This window comes from Thermobia domestica, chromosome 7 (genome assembly GCF_964235325.1).
Source record: "Thermobia domestica chromosome 7, izTheDome1.hap1.1, whole genome shotgun sequence".
In the NCBI taxonomy this organism is placed as follows: Eukaryota; Metazoa; Arthropoda; class Insecta; order Zygentoma; family Lepismatidae; genus Thermobia; species Thermobia domestica.
In genome coordinates, this window is record NC_137460.1 from 205,784,691 (window position 1) to 205,804,901 (window position 20,211).

Below are 20,211 nucleotides of genomic sequence, written 5' to 3' on the forward strand. Positions count from 1 at the left end.
GATTATTATTATTTTTTTTTTTTAAGTGTTCGATTTTTTCCCCTGGCGCATGTGTCTTCTATTGGCAGTCTAAGGATTAGCTCCAAGTTTTGCTGCATTGGTATTGGGTGGTAGGTGGGAAGGGAGTGATATTACTAATTTTTATCATTACACTTTCATTCTGATGCATATCCTAAGAGAATAAAAGGGATGTTTCGGTTAGATAGAGATAAAAATGAAACCCACACAGTAGTCTGGAAAATAAACCATGAGAAAAAAAACGAACGAAGAGAATACATATTAACCCAGGGATACAAATAAGCAACAAAATTTTACTCACCCAAGAATAAAGCTACTAGCTCATATCCCACAATAGAAATCATTTACTTACTTTCGGTATGATATTAAATACTCGCCCGCACCGATGAACCACTCGCCCCGGGCGAGTGGGCGAATGGTTATTTGCATCCCTGTATTAACCATTTCCTTTTCCGCAGGAAATGAGTAGAACATGAAAATAAAAATGAAACTTTCAACAATGGAAGGAGAGCTTCGTGTTATTGTTGTAATCATTATATAATGAGAAAACGAAACCATAGAAATGAAAAATGAAATGAATTGTTTAGTTTAACGTCCCACGATAACTCAACTAAGGCTAAAGAAGGCGATTAAAATGCAAGGGATTGATGACCGATGAAAACGGTGGCATAATGAAGTGAGAGGAGACGAGACAACCTCAAAATAAGCCATGGTCACGATGTTAGACCAATACCAAACTCGCATAGACGGCCACCGTGCTCCCTACAAATGATTATGTCAATAGAGATACAGATAATAAAACATTCCTATTAAAATTCGTGTAATGATCATGTGCTACGCCACCCAGTCGCTCTTGTATGCTTGCGAGACGTGTAGAAAAGTGACTGGAGCTATTGTGATAGTGCTGTCGTACTTCTAGAATATGGGCTTCTAGAACCGCCTGGTTTCTATCCCCTCATCTTTCCACCCACTCCTACATCATGAAACCACATAGATATTCCAATGTGTTGAGATTAGAAGATCGTGAAGCCCAGTCCATGCAGATAATTTTAGGGCGTTTTTGTAGCCACACCTGAGTATGTCTGGACGTATATACAGCATTATGTGTGGACACAATCTCCTCTTGGAGTGGAACATTTGGAAGAGATGGTAGCAAGATGCTCTCTAGGATATCAATATAAACGCAACGAGTTATTCGCACCGGTCAGGGCCAGGCCCGAAACCAGCCACAGAGATTTGGGGGGCCGTGAATATATTAGGGGGCGGCAAGTCATTAAAAATTCTCTTACAGATATCTAAATTGTATTTTTTGTTTAATAATTGCATGTTGTATTGAGGTCTGGAGGGGCCACGAATAGTTTAGGGGGCCAGGCCCCTCTATTTCCCCTCTGGTTGCGGGCCTGGTCTGGGCTAGTGGCTGGCATTAGGTTCTACAAGTGTGCTTCAATCCATCAGTATTGCCTTCTCTCCACTAAGGTATGTTAAGGCACGCACTTTGTCCCTTATGACCTATATAGAGTATACATCTTCCTCATTGATCAGGCGGGAATACCTCATTATCACCCCAAATAGTCAGACCCCAGTATATCTGTGGAAGTTCAGTATGTTCCACTGTGCCCATTCTAATCCCGTTTTCTACGCCTCTATAAGAAACGTCTTCGTGGCAAGACAAGGTTCCTCAGGCAAGCTACCTTTAGTCTTTAACGCATGGCTTCGTAAGAATAACCGTTTTCCACAGGATTGTTCAGCAAAACGGATCTATGACGGATTCTTCCTGACGTCACATACAAGATTGACGGAATTCGCATCCATCTAAAGAGGCATACCCACAAAATTTAAACTAAGGGCCTCAATCCGAAAGAGGCTTCGCAAAACGTCCGGATCGCAGACGATGGTAAGCACACAATAAACAATAACTGCTATTCTAGTTATTGAAAACTAAAGGGAGAATTTTGCGCTGCGTTGATACAAAACTTTACGAAATGAATCCTTTCTACTGCCAACTTCTTCTGCGAAATGATATTGGGTAAAGCCATAGAGTGGTGGTAAAGAGCAGAGACACTGGTATCTACTAAATGGAGGAAAGAACTTCGTCACCATTGGAATATTTTCATCAAGGACATTGGCCCCACATAGGCCCCAAAGAAGTGGCTCACTTATGGACCATGCCAGCCTTCAGGCTTTAGTACACAGATGAACTCGTCCTAACGTTAACATTAGAATTCTCAATGGAATTAAAGAAAGGAAAAAAAAAAAAAAAAAAAACTCAACGCCGGTGAGCTGAGGTATTTCTTCGGCTACTTTTTTCCTTGTAAAATTAGGGTTGGCATTGACCACTCACTTCCGAAAACGTAGTAGAGGAGACCGTAGTTGGTTATTACAAAACTATGGTAACCTGCATGCAGTCTAAAGATGGATTAAATTTGGGAACTTTTTGTTATTCTTGAAAGTATGATCATCGTACGATTGCAGCTCGATCGCGCCACCTTGAATTAAAATTTGTCCCTTCACTTGGCCACAATCTACACCCTAAAACTCACCTGTAGGCATCCGTGTATTGGATGCCATTGCAATTTATTTCTGAAATAAGTGGAGGAAGTCGTGTTGTATTTGAGAAAAAGCAAAAGGAAAACCTGCAACATTATGAACTAGTATTTTTTCTCTGGAATCATAGGGTAATTTATTATTATCATTTGTGCTGGAAACATGGGCGTCTCTGGCATCTTAAATTTGGGGGAGACAACTACCCAATTAAATGTATGTCAAAACGATAAGTAACGGGAATCTACTTGTATTATGAGCTAATGGGATCCTCCCCCCTACAATTCACTGTAATTATCTTCTATTCTACTTGCCATAAATTTAAGTTTACATACAATACAAAGAAATTATACTTTTAATACTATCCATTAATTTAACTCTTCCCTACCACCCTTGTTTTTCTTCTATCATACCTTCTACACGTCATTCGGAATATAATTTTCTTCGCTGACAATGTCTTAATATCCTTTTAATTATTTCCAATCATATTCATTTAATTCATTATTTCCAGTGTCCCTCATTGCTTCATGGTTCATCTCAAAGTACAGATTTCGAGAACTCGATTACTTTTTGTTGTCTTCTCGTAATGCCACGTTTCTGCTCGTACAATCCGATTCTCTTCTTTGAGTCTTTTCTGTATATCTTCATTAAGGGACTCATAGTACGCTTGCTTCCCACCATAATAATCACAATTTCCCCAAAGGTTTTCTCAATTTTCCCGTCGTTTCTATTTAAATTTTATATTTAATATCTTCGTTAATAATATACCTAGGTATTTAAATATAAGCTCTTCGTGACCAAACAGTTAGCGTATGCGCCTTTGGTGCCAAAGACCTGTTGTGTTCGATTCCCGGCAGGAACTCATGTGGTTCGGCTATCACATAAGCTGTCTTAAATATAGCCAAGCTGCTGAAAGGGACGCTTAACTAAGCTGAAATCAAAGCAAATTAAAAATAAGCACCTATTCTACTCCCTTTCTCAGACATCTATTACAGCCTCAATCATCTAACCAACACTTGCTTTTCTTTTTCATATTTATTTTCATATTATATTACTATCAGAGCCTTTCTTTGTGTTGTCTGGCATCATGTTAATTCTCGATTCATATCCTGCAGTAATAATAATTTCATTTTAGAGTAATTATTATAGTTCTTAACCATATTCGTCCTCCTATAATCAACGTGTTCCCTGATCAAACTATTTTTCGCTTATCTCCCAAGCTTCTTTAGTATCTTCATCAAAATTATCAAAGTAAACCAATTAAAACTTTTCTAAACCAACGAACACTGCATACACTTCCTTTCTTCCCTTGTCTTAACGGTTCTCACCTATTTCACTCAATTGAAGCTAATTGCCTCTTTGTGCTATCTCCTCCCAAATTAAATTCTTCAATTTCATCATCCACAGAATCTCTTTCATATTTGTTGCATGTGACGTGAAAATAAGATACTGATGGAAACATATTTTACTTTACTCCCGTATACATCCCTTCATCTGAGCGAAATACGTAATCGGTCATCGTAAACTGCAGGCTGATCGTAGTGTCTATAGAGGGCGTGTAGTAGCATTCAAAAAAGGCGAGCGTAGGTAGTATGATCACATTATTTGTCTGCAATCGTTGATGGTTGAGTGACTGGAACAGAGACTACTTTGACTAACCAAGCAATGTACCCCAAAAAATAAAAATCTTTCTTTGAAAGTGACACAAATCAGATGGACATTTTAATAACACCAAATTAATACTTAACAACAGATATATCTTCCATTTCCTTTGCCTGTCTTTACTTGTTCCATATGAAGATCTAAATACCTTACAGCATCGACCCATTTCATAACTAAACAAAGTATTGAGAGGGACGAGTCCCCCTCTCTTCCCCACGAGAGACGGCCGTGGCCGGAAATCTCACAAAGCGGACTGGAAATTGATTACGTAACTGGCAACACTGTTACCTTGTATTTTGTAAATACTGAAGGAAGGTAGTAGTGGATATATTTCGTTTTCTTTTGCACTTGTTATTCTAATTATAAACAGTATATCTTGTATTACATTTTTAATGTACGTAATGGTAAACTATACTTATCATTCCCTAGAAACTCAAACCTATCGAAATTAAATAGCGTCCTGAAGCTTTCCTTTTAGAACCCGAAGACATTTTTCAGTTTTTACGAGATGACCGTAAGTCTTGGCGATCCGGTGTAGATTCATAGTACGGATCCAAATATAAATTCACTATATATATATTTTTCAGTAAATCGACCCTATACTTTAAACAACTATTTTTGAGGTGTGGACTTGCATTCCTCTGTACAGATTCACTTTAGAAGGTACCACACTATAAAAACAGGCACGTTAGCGAAGGTGGGTTTTGCGACAAAAATACAGCATTACTCGACCAAACAGTTCCGTCAAATTTTGACATACTTCTTACGTTTTCAGGTTAGGTTAGTCCTTTGTATTTTAACTGAGCGTGCACTAAATGAAAAGTCCTATTACTACATGCAGATTGACTTCAAGAGGGTTCAGTATAAATATAGTGTGGACGTATGAGCTTTGTATTTCTTTTAGCTGAGCATGTACTAAATGAGGAGCTCTATTGCTACTTGCAGATAGACTTCAAGAGGGCTCAGTATAAATATTGTGTGGACGTATGCAGGGTTGGCTGGTTTAAACCAAACAACGAAAAATGTACGTAAAATTGTAAGTGTTCCTAAAATCTTGATAAACACACATTTGTTGGTTATCACGTTTCACTCCCGTATATGATTCATATTATAATCAGACCTAAATTCCCCATTCATTACTCAAAAAGATTATACTACAAAAGCAACTTTTTTAGAAAATAAGTTTATGAATGTTTCTGTTGTGATTTTTATAGTTCGTTACTATTGTTATGCAATTGCAATCAAAGAAAATTCTAAATATTGTTTCGTTTTAATAATGTTTACATTTGATAAGTACATCTAAATGTCGTACTTTTGAGGGGGGGGGGCATACAAACCCTACGAGGGTCATTTATTGAAATCAGAAGTATCAAAGTATCAGGAAATCAGAAGTATCAGGAGTATTTGTTTATGTATAAATGAGTCAGAGCCAAAGTGGGCTCAAATAATTCGTATCTTTATTCGCTTTTCTTACTGATATGCAAACTAAATCGTTGTATTTCTTTAACCCTTCAGCACTCGTGCACAGACCGTCACGCGAGAACTCGCACGCGGTCGAAACGACCGTGCTGTAAAATTTGACGTTAAGGAATGAATTACATAATTTTAAATGAATTGTATACTTGCCAAAAGCGGTGGTGTGTTGCAACGATACAGTCTGTGGAAGGATTAGAGGGGGGTGAGGGGAAGTTTGCTCAAAGTCACTAAACAAAATCAAAGAATATTTATAGGTGCGGTCGAAAAGACCGCGCTGCGAGTTCTCGAGGGTTAACTTAGACTAATAAAAATTTAAGTGAACTAACTTGAACTAAATTAGTTCTTCTGTACTCTGCAGTACTTTGAATTTGTCCGTATGTAATTCTGTATAATGGTGTCACGTGTGCAATTGTTTCTTTTTGTCCTGAAATTACTCTTGACAACTATATTAAGAAGTATGTAAAGATCAGTACAACGTATTTTTATCAGGAATCCTTCTTGAGTGAATTGGCAGACGTATCGCATTTCTGGCCAATTCAGTCCCGGTTTCGAGTTCAAATGGAGGACAGATTTCTCTCGGATATAAGTCGAGAAACGGTTTGGATTCCACTTTAAGCTTATGTGACCCCTTCCAGCATAACCCGGTTGTTGCATAATAACACCAAGGCGAAACAAACTTATTTCTGTCCATATATGATATAAATACATAGAGCAGATTATTTAAACCAAAAAAACCGGTTTTAAACAAAAAAAAAAACGTTTTTTTTGTATTTTTTCAATAAAAACCATGGTTTTTGCCAACCCTGGACGTATGGCATAAAACGCGAACCAAATTGTGCTAAGCGGCCACTAAAAAGCACGAATGCTATCTAAGGGAGTCATCATAGGTGCGCAGCAGGGGGACCGAGCGCTAGCGAGGAAATGCGTTCGTAAAGAGCAGGCGTGTCAGCGACGGGGTATACGCATAACGAGGATAGTGGAGGAGCATATTTACACATACCGTACAGTACTTTCACTATCACCTAAAATTCATTTTAATATACTGTGCACTGAGAGTAATTACTTATATTCACACTCTCATTCCTTTATGAAAATGTATTTTATCTATAAATTTTCTATTAGAAAATTTCACCTCTGCTCTAGTGAACTCAAAAATACTTATCATATGTGTTGGATTATGGATTTGTGCGTTGCTGAAGACGTTCTAGGTAAGACCGCGATATGTTTTCATTAACTTGCAGATTTGTGTTCCAAAGTAACATAACACATTGCTAAGTAAACTTCATCATTATGTAGATTCTTTAACTCTCAGACACGTCTATAATTGAGTGTCATTAGTTAGCACACTACCAAGATCCTTTACATCATTTTGTTTATTGTGGTTAATGGCACCTTCCATTTCAATTCAGGCAGTTCTAGAAAACAGTGTACCGGTGAAGTTACGTATTTTGGTAATTATTTTTCTATGAGTTCCTTATGGAAAATTAAAGAACACGTATTTTTTATCTTCCCGCAAAAAAACAAAACTGAGTTCAAGCCTCCTTAAGTTCATTGTAGGTAATTACTGAAGACCTAAAAGTAGTATTCTGAGCCACTTTTGACGAAGCATATCTCAGTAACAAATTAACGTAAAGAAGTAATTCTTGTTTTTGTCTAATAGATAATTGTGACAACCTCCTCAGTTCGTGCCTTGAAATGGGGATGCCATCGTTGAACTGAGCAGATCACCTTCCACTCACCATCTAGAATGAGTGGGTACGTTACTGTTTTCTATGCGAGAGGTTATTGTATTAAGCATATTTCTTACGGGGATTAAATTAAAATGACAACTCATAAGTTCAATGGATAATTAACAGTTGCATTTCTAATTAGAATGTGTTGCTTGTGTAAATGTCGTGGATAAAAATCGGATATCTAGAAACTTTGCCAGAAGAGCAACGCATACCAAGCATTGAGCATTTGAACACTGAATTCGAAGTCACACATACCTTGATTGATGTCTTCTGTCGATGGTCGCTGATGGTGCTCTCCTGGGTTGATTATTAGATGTCGATATCGCCAAGTTGATTTCGTAGTTGACAGGTGTCTCTCGGGTTAAGACACAGTCCACATTGGAAATGGCTTCTCAATCCAATGTTCTGGTTTAATTAACGTTGGATGTTAGTTTGTTGAAGATCGGCGCGTTGAGAATCCAGTCTCAGCTTCGTAATTGAACTCGTACTTTCAATTCACATTCGAAAGACTTTGCAGTATTCGAACTTCTCCGTCTAACGACTCGGTACTACTCGATGAATCGGCTAGGCACTTCTCCCTCTCGAGACCTCCTGTCCTCTGGTTTTGTTTGAGAATTCACTCCAGGAATTCGGTGGCGTCAACTGACGTCAGGCACGTGTGTCCTCCTTTCTTTGAAAAACAAGGTTCTTCCTCATTTCAAGAACAAAAACTGCAACACTTGGAATGCTCTGATCTCATGATTCTAGACAATTTCTACATATCCGTGAATGTGTCTCGTGTTCACAAACATTGTACAAATGCAACTCATGATTTTACAAATTGTTATTGCCGACGCATTTTATAAATTTATTTCCTGCATTCGCAGACTACTAATTATGTGTTATTGTTTGTTTTTATTCGCTGACGGCAAAATAGTATAATTTCATAAAACTTACATTGACATAAATTATATTTGTTATTTTCCTTCACCAAACAACAATTTTAATATCTTACATAAATCCAATATTCTCAAAATAAATAAAAATTAATTGTTAAATTATGAACTTTGTTAACTAAAAATACTGGCTCTGCCACAATTGTGTCAGAAGATAATTGTGTAATTTATGATGTCAGAAGATTACTCCCATGTTTTGTATACAGGGTGTCCAAAAATTGTGGCAACATTAGAAAAAATTTCGAAAATTACAAATTTCAGAGTTTTTCCCCCTCTTTTGCGTAACAAAATATATAGTTGTTGTTTACAATTTTGAGTAGGCATGGCTAGGCTCTTTAACGCAAAAATACGTTAAAGAGGTTGTGACTGTTATTTTGGCAGTAACAATAACGAGTTGGTCATTTTCGTAAAGTCCGCCATATTTGGATGCCATTTTCTTAGAAAACTTATTTTCAAACTATAAATAAAATTAAATTAAAAAAACAAAATAATTTTTCATTATAAATGAGCTATGTATGTGTTCTAAAAACTCACCATAGCATACGTCTAGTATTCCCAAAGGGGATTTTCCCCTCATCTTCCTTGTTATTTGCACACTGTCCATAGATATATACACGAAGCGTTAAGAATAGTTTTTACACAACGACTGTGGTAACAATAATATAACTCGTGATATCAATATATTTACGGAGTAGGTTACATTCTATTCCTAGTTAATATGGAACATTGAAAGGTTTTACAACTGATTTAAACATTTCTGTTATTTTATGCATTAGTATTTTACTTGCAGTTACAAGTGGCTACTTTATTGGTTAAAGAAAAAAAAAAGTTGACTCGAGTTAGAGTCGAACCCGGGACTCTGTGCACGTGAGCAGCAGACGCTCCTCACTTCCACGCCATCACGTGGTAACTTCACCCGTAGTATCATATGTACTGAAGTGGGAAACTTTAGGACGCTTTTTCTCCGCTATTTTTGGCTATTGCGCTCTCCCAGTTTGTAATATTAACACTTTAAATGTGCACTACTACCTCGCGAAAGATGATTCCGAAGTTGATTTACCAAATTTGCTTTCTCCCGCTCAGATGTCACTCGTATCGCTTTAATCGACCTCCGTCGAAGATGATGTTATTCAGTCCCTCCTGTACTATTAAAGAATTTGCGACTATTTCCCTTTCCTGCTACAAATTCTGCAGGGCGCACGGTATATATAACACATCTATTATTTATAAGTACGTTATGCTTCGTCGTGAAAAAGGTCATCCATTATTTGATTGTGATTTTTACGCAATCATAAACTTTGTAACAATACATTATCTTTCATTGGTGGGAAAGTCAATCAATCACCTGTAATGAAATTATAAAGAATAATATTTACAACGATTTGGAAGTCGTAAATTTGTTATGAGATGGTTTGTAATCCATGTGGATGTTGACTGAGTATGTAATAGTCAGTTTCTTTGTATATAATGGCTGTAGCTAATCAGTGTACAAATCATTCAGCTTATACGTACCATCTATGTGATAGGCCACAACTTGGGAACAGAAAGCCTGCACAACATATTTCACACACTCATATAGCAGGTCAGGGTCTACTACCATACCAAGTTCGATCTCAACTGGAAGAGTTTGGTTAATATGTTATTGTTTTCTAAAATGTTTCTCATGCAATATAGTGGAATTTGCAAAGAGTAAGGCGATGAAAATCTATAAGAATAATAGATAAACTATCGCTCGTTTCTAAAATGTAGCGCATCAGTAATGATCTTAATCAGCATATTGCAAATTTTCCACTTGGTCTTTTTACAACGATAATGTATATTTCTTATGTACTTTTAAGTATCATTTTTATTTGCGGGCAAAATGAGCTATTTAAAAGGCGTAAGCTATCAAGAAGAAGAAAAAGAAATTACATAAAGAAATAATTTAAATATTTTGTATTATATTGAGATTTTTCTTGTCATTGCTATGACGATTTGTTTATCTGGTTAATGTGGTTGCTATGGTAACTGAAAAAGAATAGATGTAACGAAGAACCATCTTGTGTACTCTGAATGTACAATATTTTAAGGTGGCGAACAAGATATAAGTTGAAGGATAATAATATATATTTGAAGTGCATAACTGTGTTGAGTTATTCTAGATAATGTGTATTGCCTAAACATTTAGAATCAGGGAATATGTAACGTAGCTGACGACAGAATTAACGTTACATTTTGAACAAGAATAGGACAGAGTGAACAAAACTAAATTCGACATTTCCATTGATTTAATTGTTTCATGGCCCCTATACGCTGAAAATTATATTTTTGATGTATGTCTGTCTCTTCGTCAGTCTATTTATCTGTTCATCCTTTGATATGTTCTCTAGATCCCAACTTTTAAGACCTTCATGAGACTATATTGTGGGTTCGAATTTCAGCTCTCTCTTCAAGAACAAGGGAAATATAACGAGATCATCAGAATTCAATTTACTCGAAAAGATCTCCAGTAACTTTCTTTTTTTAAAAAATCACTTTTTTCGTATTGATAATGTAACTGACAGAAACTACAGTATTGAAATTACGTTATTTCTTTTTCATATGTGATCTCTAATACAGATTAATAAACAGCCTAGAATCTTTTCAAGTTTGTTTATGATTTCAGAATTTGGTACTGCTGATGGATATTAATCTAATACAAAAATCCCCTCATGGATAAAAAAAAAAAGAATCCCATTTCACCATTTTAGGCGAGATGGTATTACGCACGATGGGAAATCTCATCTCACCTAAAATGACGTAAATTCTTATTTTGGAGAAATATGTTGCTGATAAGCCGTTAGGCGAGATGAGATTGAAGCAGTTTGAGTATCGAATTAAACTACTGCAGTAGCAAAAAGTATAAAATTAAATATTTTTTTTAATGACAAACTTTAAGAACGCACTATAAAGTAGAAAATAAATACAAAAAAAAAAAAAAAAAAAAAAAAAAAAAAAAAAAAAAACAATATTAGCGTACTTCAACGAAAGCGCTAAAAGGTAGAAAATAATAAAAGCGCTAAAACAGCAGAAAATAATAAAGTGCTTAAAATCACAAAATAAATTGTTACCATTATCTTTAGAAAAAAATGAAATATGCCTCAAGCCAAACAAATTAATATATCATAAAATTACCATCCACGCTAATATTAGGTATTAATTTGTTTGGCTTGGCACAATTTTAAAATTTTGTATGGGTAACGGTAATGCATTATTTTCTGTTTTAAGCAATTTATGATTTTCTAATCTTCAATGCTTTTAATTAAAGTCGGTTAATATATATATTTTTTACATTTTACTACCTCAGAAATGTAATCAACCTTTGAGTGATACTCGCTATATGAACGATAATACCTTACTATCGCAAACCACACGTAATCAATAAAAGTGTACCCACCTCACAGCATAGAAAGTTCTATATTGATGTGGATATCCGCATTTGTCCAGACTTCTATTTTGTATCTAACCATCTATCAGGACAGAATAAATACTTATGTGTTTGATATATACACTATTGTCAACTAATGCAACAAATAGGGGAAAGACGAGTTTATTCTCCATTCTGGAGCGCAGTGGCAATATTTATATCGTATAGAGAAAAACTTTACAAGCGTTTACTGTAATGTCCTGGTCAGGTAATAACAGGGAAGAACCGGATTTTGATCTTCTCTGCAGTCAAGTGCTTTATTTTTTATATTTCTTTCTTTCTGGAACAACTCTCTCTCGTGCGTAGCTCACAAACTTCACGTAGTGGGAGTGAATAGCACAGTGTGTGTGCGCGAGAGGGGTGGGGGTGGGGGGTGTAGACTGACAAGACCGTATGAACTTCCACAAACAAACGTCGTTTGCATCGGAAGGCGCCACTGCATGGGTCTAGAAAGTGGCATTTTACATCTTGCGTCAACTCAGGTCTTCCTGTTTATTTTGAAATTCATGTCTAGATCCGAAAATGATTATACTATTCAAAAAACAAATGTAGGGTTTGTAAAGATATGCAATGAAGAGGAATATATATATTTACAAAATAGACACTTAAAACTGAAAGCTTGTTTCTCACATTTATTTCAGCAATGCTCGGAATGCATATTTCGGATCTATACACAACCAGAATAATGTTGTTTCGGAGCAGACAGAACATGATTAATTCATTAATGTTGTGTGTTGTAAACCTTAAACAGGAAAATATCCCTTTAATAATCATCTTCACTGTATATATATATATATCTTGGATCTTGCTTATGTATTATGAGGAAGCATATTTCAGGGTTTCTACCGGTCAGGGAAGTCAGGGAAGTTCAGGGAAAAAGGTTGGATTGATTACGGTTTGTCTCTATAGGATAAATGTTCTCGTATATAAATATACCGTTATTTATTCCTTATTTATATGTCAACGTCATCCGACACCTGTCATGAAAGTCAGGGAATTTCCTGCCAAAGGTCAGGAAAGTCAGGGAAATAGATTTCTCCAGATCAGTAGAAACTCTGATATAGAAGTCTGTTTTTGTTTGTAGTGTTGTGTAAATATTTATTTGTAAATATTTATTTTCAAATTATTCTGATATTCAGCTCAAGTGTTTCCTTTGGAAAAGGTCAAAATCCTGTATATATATATATAGTTCTTTTTTTTTTTTTTTTTTTTTTTTTTTTTTTTTTTTATTACAATTTAGATTTTGTATAACAAATTGCGATACTTACTTCAATTTGTATGGCAATTTGTAAATTTTGTATCGCATTTTATGTACTATAATGAGTACGGTAATTTATAGATTCATAAAGAAGTCCAATGAATACGAAAGTACTTCACAATTCCATTTATTATGAATGGAATTTTGAATCACTTCCGTATTTATTGGATTTTTGTAAAATTATTATTATTATTATTTATAATTACGCAGCAATACCAATAAAGAATTTTATTAAATTCCAAACAGTTGATCAGTTCATTACAAGCTTAATAAACATGGAATAAAGCATCAAAAATATAACAATTAGAAAAAAATGAATTTGAAACCGTGACATTTTAAACAGTCCTTGCAGATTACAGCAAAATACATGCATTAATTATTGACTTAAATTCCTTGACGAAAATATAGCAGGAGAAAATTATTGACTACGAAAAATATACCAATCTCGTCAATGTATAAATCAGCTGAACTAGTACTCGGTCTCAGACTATATAGAGCTGTTTCTGCCCTACGTGGTTTCTTGTTAAAGAAAAAATATCTCCACTGAACTAACCATATCTAAGCTCCATTCACTCTGCACCGTATATCGGCTAGGTCCAATTAAGTTTGAACGTGTTTTCTCTGCTGCAATGTGCCTTTTCTTAAGGGACATTTCTTTTATTACACACACAGAAACAAGAATAGGATGACCCACTAGCTACAAACCGACAAAGGGAAGGAGAAACAGAGTAGAAAACTGTTTTGTAACCCGAAGTCGAGGCATTTTTTCTTGCAACAACCGACCTTTCAAAGAAAACTTTCTTGAAGTAATAGTAATATTTTTTCAGCGTGCTACTTATTTTAGCTTTCGTGACAATAATGAAAGATGCAAAGATGCATCGCAATTTGCGATACATTTCTCAATTTGCATCGCAAAGTACGATGCGATACCGCTTTAAAAAACGCTTATATATGTATATATATGGTAGTGGTAGAATGCTTTGTTTTTAAAATTATTTCTTTGCTTTGTACCTACAATATGTGTAAGTGCTTTTTTTAAACAATAATAATAATACAAATACACGGTGCCTTCAATGAATTCCGGGATTATCTCCAAATAATATACTTAACGATGCCACAAAAATTTATTACCACGTTAGTTTTCTACATACATCCCTTCCCGTGCCACACACTAGCGGGACCGGTCGTAAAGGCTCGTCCATTGGAATGATATTCAGCAACGCTGTCTTCTTTTATTCGGTGTCAGAATTTCTTAATTTGTTGTCAAGGATCATAATCTTTGAACATTCCCTAAGCTCAAAAATGTCCTAAGAGAGAGTGTTTTTGAAGATGTTGCATCGATTCAAGCGAATGTGACGGTGATACTAAGCAGCATTCCAATAAGGGAGCAGCATTCCAATAAGGGCTTTCCAGGCCTCTGTGACCGGTCCCGTGAGTGTGTGGCACGGAAAGGTATGTAGAAAACGAACGTGGTAATGAATTTCTCTGGCATCGTTAAGTATATTATTTGGAGGTAGTCCCGGAATTTAATTGAACGTACTGTATATGTATATATATACGTTTACTAAATGTATTGTTTCCTCAAAATAATGTGGCTAGTAAAATATCTAATGTGTTGCTTGAATATGCTCGAGTATACTGTTTGTGCTGTAGTTTCATTTGCTATAGCATGTATATGTTTAGAGCAAAGCAAACACATCTAAACTTATTGGCTAGTAGTGGAATATGAATCTTCCATTTATTGACAAACATAAGACTTTTACATTGATAATTAATAAAATTATTTTTAATTTTAACTTCCTGTCTGTTTCGTGGTTTTCTTCTTACGTCATGAAAGTTTTCTGCTATTATTTTATCTTATTTACTTTGAGTTTGTTGTGTTGAAACCACTGTGTTAAATTATTTGTTGAATCCTTAATTTTAAAAATAATTTTCTCTTCTTCATTGGCTAAGTTTTCATTATCAGTAAAAAGTATTATTTTTATTGATGGAGGTAAATCATTAATGAATACTAAGAAAAGAACTGGTCCTAATATTGAGTTTTATATACCAAAAGATATACTATTTCTTTCTGGTACATATGTTCTTCCTATTCCATTTGAACTTGTAGATCGTATCTCAACCTGCTTGTGAGTGATTTTAAATATACATCACATCTCAGCGGCTCGTGAGTGATTTTTAATAGGTACGTGACGTTTGGGCGCGGACATTTGGGCCCCGCCGTTTGGGCACTGGACGTTTGGGCGCGAAGCCATTTGGGCGCCAGACGTTTGGACGCGAGTTAAATTAAAAAGTCATTATGTTCCGCGATGAGTACTAAGTTCGAATCAAGATATCACAAGGTGTCTACTGTAGTGGAAGTCCTTGAATTATTCTGGATTTTGGTTTACATACTAGAAATACTGGAATTTCAAAATTTTAAAAACTGAGTTAACAATTAAATTTTGTAAATTTAAGTTTCAACCAAAGTTAAGTCTGCTTTTTATTTGATAACTTTTCAAGCCAAAGGTAAGTATACCAGACTAGATATGATTGACTGCATTACATACATAATGAGCCTATTCCATTAAAATACTTAAAGCAGGCCTTCTACTGTAGTTATGCAATAAATGTGAATGTCAAACACATTTCTAGTGGCTAAATGACCGTACACTCAACTATTATTTTTCACTTTGAAATCGTTCTTTTTTTCCTTTCGCCACTTTCTATAATGCAGATTAAATGCTTACAATGGGGCGGGAAAAAAAGTGTGTTAAGTTTTGATTTTTATATTGGAATGTTAATTAAAAAAAAGTGATACTAGAAATACGGCATACTGCAGTTCCTAAACTCAATGTCTTAGACACGCTGTATTAACATCTTTCCCTCAACTCGATTAGGATTTAGGATTTTTAGATTTCTGGGCTCTCGGCATCTAAGGCCATTTAGCCCGTCACGTTTGAGGGAGCACACTATCTGGGGAAAGGGAAGGAAGGAAGCGGTCTGGACCTATAAATTAGGTACCACCCCGGCATTTGCCTGGTGTGAATGAGGAAAACCCAGGAAAACCTCATTCAGGGTGACTAGCCTGAAAGAGCGTGTTACACTTTTCCGACCGAGTGCCCCCACCGGGAATCGTACCCGGGAGCGCTCGCACCGAAGGTGAGGGCGTTAGCGACTACGCTACGCGGGGCCATTTCCCTCAACTCGAATGCGCGGAAATCTTTTATTGGTAGTTCTTTATTGGACTTAAGGAAGAGAAGAATTTGGCAAACGTAATACGAAAGAAAGCAAATTTTGATGTTCGTAAGCATGTAATTATTAACTTTTTTTAAAAAAAAATACAAAATTAAATCAATATGTTTTAATTAACATTAAGAAGATTTTTAATAGTTCTTCTGATTCTTTCATTTCCTAACTTTCTTATATAATACAAAAATTCGATCAATATTAGATCAGAAGTACAAGAATCGTGAACAAGCGAAAAATCAATCCATGACGAGGTTAGGCAACATATGCCACAAACGCATTAAACTATTTAATTTAGATGAATAAATAAGATAGAGGTAGAAAATATACAGATAAATGAGGTGAGATAAAGATAGAAGTGTAGGAAATGTATATATCTTGATTCGCGCTTAGTTTTCAGTGCTTAGCTTACTTTATATGTCGTAAATTGTGATTTTTACTATGTACCTCGCGCCCAAACGTCTGGCGCCTAAACGGCTTTGCGCCCAAACGTCCGGCGCCCAAACGGCAGCGCCGAAACGTCCGCGCCCAAATGGTGGCGCCCAAACGTCCTGTCCCGTTTTTAATGTAAGATTTAAACAAATTGTTTACATGGCCTTTAATACCATAATTTTTCATTGTTCTTATAAGCTCTTCATGTGGAACTACATCAAAAGCTTTTGTTAAATCAAGGAATATTCCAGTACATACAAACTTTCGATTTAGTGTTTTTAGTTTGTATTCTAAATAACTGAAAATAGCTGTGTATATGTTTTTTTTCTTTTCGAAAACCATTTTGCGCATCAAATATTATGTTATACTTTTGAAGGTAGTGTGCAACTGATTATTCATTGCTGATTCCATGATAATTGAGAAAACTGAAAATTGTGAAACTGATCTATAATTACCAATGTCTTATCTCTGTCTTATTTTAAAAGGGGGGGGGTATATATTGCTTGCTTTATACTTAATGAGAAGGAAAGATTTATCAAAAACATAGTGGTTTTATAATATATTTACAATTTGTTTTCACAATAGTTGGAGAAACTTCATTTAGACCTGAAGACCATTTGATTTTTAATTTCTCAATAATTCTTTGCCGATCATTAACTGATACAGGTTTCAGAAACATCATTGTTGCATACTTAAGTAGTTTGGCATTTTGTATCTATGGCAGCTTTATGTTAGTTGATTACGTCAACGAAACAGTTGTTGAAAATAGTAGGTATTTGTTCAGGATCATTTATTCTGTCAAATAGAATATAAAATAATGTATTTTCTTTTATACTATTTTCTAAATTCATTTCCTTCTTGATTCTCCCCACACAGCTGAGGATTGTTGTTGATATATTTAATGAAATTTTCATTACATCTTGGTTTGGTTATTTTTATCACCTTTCGATGGATTCGTTTGTTTCCTTAAAAAGTGTTTTTTCCTTAAAACTGAATACGGAAAATGGGATGCGTCTTATAACCGCCAAATACTATACATTAGTTTAAAATTCTTCTCTCCCAGCTTCCCAAATTGATTGACTGATTGAAATTTAACGTCTTGTTTCAGCAGCAAGGGTACATGGGACGGGACATACTGCTTAAACTGAGATCCAAACCATTACTGAAGTTTATATCCAAGGAAAGTACCTACAATTGAGATGGATCCCAGGACCACGCTGTCATAAAGCATGTACATCATCCACTTGTCCACGAAGAGGCCCTCAATTTTACAAAATGAGTTTGTCTAGAATTGACATCCACGACGTTACAAGCAATTGAGCTATCTATGGAAATCTTTAAGGCAAGTTTAGATTACAAAGATACTAGACTCGCGAAAACGAAATGAATATTCTGATAAAGTAATTGATATAATTTGTTCGTCACGACCTTTTATATTAATTACTAGCAGCATTGTATTTAAAGTGTGATGCGTCAGATTTATTCTAGTATGGGTAATTTGGTTTTCATACAATAAAATCTTAAGCAATAACAATATCTCACCAAAGCACTTATTGTCAATGATAATGTTATTTCTTAACCCTAAACTACGCAAGGTATTTTCCTCCTTAATGTACGCAAGGTGAACCTCTGAGGCTCATGGTAATTTTTATAATTATTTCAGTATATATTTTCACTTTTTAAATAATATTATCTTCTTTTCTTCGTAATCTTTGTATTTCAGTACATTTTATAAATATATTTTCACTCTATACATTACAACACACCTTCTAATGTATTACTCTATTTGAGAAACCTTTACATATGTGACAGAATACTATAAATATACCACATTGACTTGATCCCTAGTCTTCGGTTGCAAGCGCTGCTATCGGCTGAAGGAATTCCACTCGCTTTCTCTCGCTTAGCAACAGCTGAACCCTTATTAGCTCAACGCGTGGGTGTGTGAAGGTGTGAGCTTTAGTTCGTATTTTTGCCACGGATCAAGACATTTTGGCAGCACAATAGAATAATGTTAGTCTTGATCATTGTATCAAGGTTACACGTTTCAAATTTGGAGTGACGCACACTTGATAGTAACCCTACGCAAGTTTTCTTTTGAGAAACATAGGAAACAAGCACGAATTGTCTTGTGAAACCAAAGATTGAAGATATATTGCTCGAGATACAGGTGGTCCATATAAGCGACTCCATAATATCTTTGTACTCGAATGATTGCTTTTTTACTTGTGCATCCCCAATAAGCAGCCCAACGAAGGCTTTTATTTCAGAACAGTCACATGGCTTCCAAAGAACTGGAGGACCTTTCGAAGCACAAACTTTCTCAGCTATAGCATTTGTATATTTCATTATTATATTTACGACATCGTCTAAAATGTACAGTTCAAAAGAATCAGTCAGAGTTTCTACAACTTGCAAAGGGGACAATTACTTTATTCATTTGTGATTTTATAATACAGTATTAGATTTAGGGACTCTTTCTTGCAATGGAGGTTCGTTACTCCATACACTACCGTCTTTTCCAAAGAAAGCATTACCCAATTTAGATAGTTCAGGACTTTCGTCGTCATTGTCACTTTCGTCACTGTCGAGGCCTACTTCGTCGGGCTCTTCACTTTATACACTAATGTGATCCATTCATTATCGGCCGGTTGCACAATGTTCGCTTAACTCCTGGTTAAGCGAAGCCGAACTTATTCGGAGAGCAGAATGAACCGTAGTCTGTGCAAAATCAGTTTTCCAAGTGCGGCTTTGTTAAGCAGGAGTTTCTATGGATCTGGCAATATTTCAGCGAAACTTTTGACATTTCGATTTTCTTTTTTCAGCGTTTGTGTCTTATGATTGGTTCAGGGAATGGTCTCTGATTGGTGTTCGTATGCGGCGGAAGGGAATTTTTATGGAGGTGCAAGGAAATGGAAAACTATCTTGGATAAGTATGAATACTGAAAGTAGGAAAAGAACTGCAAACTTTCCGCTGTCTGAAGTAGAACTGCTATTAGACATTGCTATCAAATATAAGAACATTTAAAAAAATAAGCGGATCAACGCTGTGTCGTGAAGCACATGGAACAAAATAGCTATAGAATTTAACAGCAGTGTTGGCTGTGTTTCACGGAAGCCCAAAATTCTCAGAAAAAATACGAGAACTTAAAAAAGGAGCTGCGGAAGAAGGCAGCCCACGAAAAACTGTCGATGTTAAAAAGAGGAGGAGGTCCAAGTGTAAAAACTGAGCACTTCAGCACTTATCATCTAACTCAAGGAAATTGGTTCTTTCCACGTATGTTGGAGGTCGATGAATTCTGTGATTGTCTATAATTTCCATTAGTTGAAGAATTTCATAATTGTCATCATCACTGGATGAATCCGACATTTTCAACAAATTTTCTAATCGTATCTTTCTTCCTTTCAAAACCATCAACAGTATAAGTAAGGTGGCATCTCTAATCCTACCCAGCATTCAAGCAGAATTTTTTAAACAACAAA

At 35.5% G+C, this 20,211-nt stretch overlaps 1 protein-coding gene across 4 annotated transcripts in view; it reads left to right on the forward strand.

The window, feature by feature from the left end:
* Positions 1–4,418: 4,418 nt before the first annotated feature.
* LOC145690688 (uncharacterized) overlaps positions 4,419–20,211 on the forward strand; it is a 53,693-nt gene continuing 37,900 nt past the window's right edge. Inside the window, exons 1-2 of one of the 4 annotated variants that reach the window (XM_081765842.1) lie at positions 4,419–4,536; positions 17,840–18,070. The gene's annotated coding sequence lies outside the window, so the exon portion shown is untranslated. Of the gene's footprint in view, positions 4,616–5,036; positions 5,246–17,836; positions 18,071–20,211 lie in introns of those variants that run through there. The other 3 variants (XM_081765844.1, XM_081765843.1, XM_081765845.1) reach the window with 3 other exon arrangements.